Source organism: Lactuca saligna, chromosome 8 (assembly GCF_052625555.1).
Source record: "Lactuca saligna cultivar CGN05327 chromosome 8, ASM5262555v1, whole genome shotgun sequence".
Lineage (NCBI taxonomy): Eukaryota > Viridiplantae > Streptophyta > Magnoliopsida > Asterales > Asteraceae > Lactuca > Lactuca saligna.
This window is the reverse complement of record NC_136424.1, coordinates 1,502,743-1,506,258: the sequence shown is the minus strand read 5'-3', so window position 1 is coordinate 1,506,258 and position 3,516 is coordinate 1,502,743.

The following is a 3,516-nucleotide window of genomic DNA, read 5'->3' as shown; positions in this document are numbered from 1 at the left end:
GTTGTAAAACTCCATACAAGACCCCAATTAGTCCCTAGTCGTTACTCGACAGACTAGAATGTGCCTAACAATTAATCTCTGCCTAGACAATGAGTGAGGTTGTAGAAGATGGTGATTTTAATTCTTTGAAGAATTTATATATTAATAGAAACTACACGAGGATGAATTGTATTGTATTAATTATATTAACATATTTTGTTATGATATTTGATGTGTGTAGACTCAACTAGTTTTAAACCTACTTTTTAATTATAAAATAAACACATAAAGGCAGTGGACCTATCAATTGTGGTAAAGCTAAATAAGTAGGGTATCGAACATAGGGAACGGTAAATTAAAACTAAAAACTAATTTTATCTAAATTAATTGATAAGTAGGGGTTTTTTCTCTAGTTTTACAAGATTAGAAACTTACTAACTATCACTTAAACTAAAAACTAGAAAAGCAAAGATTCAACTAAATTCAATAATGGGAAGGACTTTTGTTTAGTTCAACTCAATTGATTCTATGGTTGATATTATGGCAATAGTGCAATGGATTAATTCTTCTATTGGTTACCGATTCAAGTGATTAGATTCATGTTTGCTGCACTAATCCTTAGAGAACAAACTAACTCAAACAGTGATCAGTTGTCTAATTTAATTTAATTCACTAGATTATTTATTCGGGTTAATTTAGACTTGTAATAGCTAACTAATTTGGTCCTTTAGTTAACTTCTTATTGATGGTCATCACACAAGCTCATACATGAATTTACCCATTTTTCTTATTAATTCTTGTTTCATGTTCATTAATCCTAGTCATATGATGAAGTGGTCACATAAGTATATGAGGTTGACAATTAAAAGATGTTCATACTATTTAATTATCTTCCTATTAACAGAAAAATAGTTATTATTCACACACAAGGTTCTTTAACAAGCTAAGGTAAACAAAATCACCAACATTGAATTAATCCTACCATAAATAATCAATTCATAGTATCAATATTGTATCCCCAAATAGAAGTTTAAGAGTTTTAGCTCATGATTGAGGTGATTAACAACATAAAAATGAATTCTAATTGTCTAGCCATAATGAAAAACAAAAGATTAAGTAGAATGATGTAGATTTTGCCTCAAATCTCCTTCGGGATTGAATTCTAGGTTGTATCTTCGTTCTTCAGATCTCTCCTGGCTCTAATTCACAGCTTGCTTCTCCCCAAGGGTTCCAGAATATTGAATGTCGATCTGGGCATCCGTTTTTATAGATGCGAACCGACTCGCCGATTCCATGTCCGACTCGCTGAGTCCATCACTTGATTCCTGTGCACGATAAGTCATAGAGTCTTTATCTTCTCATTATCTTCTCAATCCTTCGACCAGACTCGTCGAGTAGTCGACCCTACTCGCCGATTAGGTGTTGTTTTTGGTGGTTTTCTTCTTTGTTCAATTCCCGAGCTCCCAACCGCTTCTCCTGCTTCCTTTTGATTCCGAGCTTCACCTTTGGACTGAAAACATAATTCAAACACTTTTAAGTATCTTTTGTCCATGATATGCAATAAATTAGCTAATAAATGATAAAAATCTTTGCTTAATATAAGACTAAATATGCAAATATCAAAATACCCCACACTTGACTTTTGCTTGCCCCAAGCAAAACTGAATTTTAACACATTAGAATCACATATGACAACTCCAATCGAACCCAGCCATTATGCCAAGACCGCAACGCATGCATTTGTGTCTAAAATTTTTCCTAAGGACCCCCCATACTCCAAATACTCACAATCCTCATAAACATTCGCCCACTTATCCCGAACAATGCTCATTTTATGCATCCCTCCGAATCCATCCTTAGAAAACCTCTTAACCTCAAGGTATTTTTGGTTGAGCAACCCAAGCATACATAATCTAGACAATTACAATTTATGATACCATTATGGAGCTCTTTTGAATTCTTCACTTCTTTGATATTTGATCTTCGATTTCTTGTGAATTCATCACCTTGTTGTTTGATTTAATTTTTGGTATCTTTAAATTTTTGAATCTTCGGAATTTTGATCTTTCACTTTATACTTTAACTTCGATTGCTCCAAAATTCTTACAACTTTTCTTGTAGTTCTCTTTTTTTTTTTAAACATGTAACTCACTTTTTTTTTTGCTCAAAACCCTACATGCTTAAGTAGGGGCTCTCAACTTCAACATTTATTGGCTAACGATAATAATTTTCCTGGATACATTTCTGTTACACGATGCTAAACATATTGCATCCCTCGGGCTAAGCAAGGTTGTGTTTTTGTCCCATGATTTCACTGGAATAAGGAAGCCACAAATGCACTAGAACGTATATAGGCTCAACTAAACATTTGGGTCTTCATGCAATCATCAGCATAACTCTAACATGAAATCCTAATTACTTTTTACCAAAATTTCCTAAATTAATTCCTAATTCATATTTTTGGTATGCAAAAATTTTAAAAAAAATTATTAACCTAAATTAGGATTCTATATTTACTAAGACGACATCAACCCCTACCCCACACTTAATTTATGCAATGTCCTCATTGCATGTTATGCATGAAAAATAACAAACATGAAATGTAGAGAGAACTAGAAAAAACTCCCCTGGGGTAGCAGTTGTGACAACCCGAAATTTTCATTTGTACGAACATCATCTATTCAATAGAAGCTAGTCCAATTTCTGTAAATTTCAGACTTGTCCGAACAAGTTTGTGTACATTAGGGTTTACGTTTCTGGACATATATGGAGAATGAATGCTCCTATGATCGTGAAACTTGAACACTGTAAGTTTCACAATATTATAGTCCGACTTCTGGAATAAAAATATTTTCTGTCAAAATATTCCAGGACTATAAATAGATTTCTGAATTTAATTAATTCATTATTCACAATTCCAACTAGAGAAAAGCCAATTCTCTCTGACGGATCTTCGGGTTTTCATCCCGGATTGTAAGTTTACTTTTCTAAATGTGTTTCAATACTTGTTTAATGCTTATTAACAACAATAACATGTATATATTTCAAGATCCGGGAGTTTACCGCCCAAGAACGTTCTTGGGGAGTAAACTCCAAAATGGAACTTTAATGCTTTCTAGACCCATCCACGTGTTAGAGGACTTATCAATGACATTGTGTATGATCTTTATAACCTAGGAATCATCCAAGAAACATAAGTTCTAGGAGTTTACGGCCAAGGAACTCCCTTGGGCCGTAAACCCCTTTTCAAGGGCTTAAATGCCCTAAAACTTTCCCCAATTGCTTAAGGACTTTAACTACTAGTACTTGTGCTTGTTTAGAACATCAAAAGCTCATGAAAATCACAAGTTAGTAGGAGTTTACGGCCAAGAACTCCTCTTGGGCCGTAAACCCCTTTTTTGTGGGACAAAAATCATTCCAAGCAACCCTTAAGCCTTTAGACAATTTACCTTGCACCTTTGGGACTAGAATGGAGAGTAGAACACATAAAAACCACTCCTTGAAAGGAGTTTACGGCCAAGGAACATATCTTGGGCC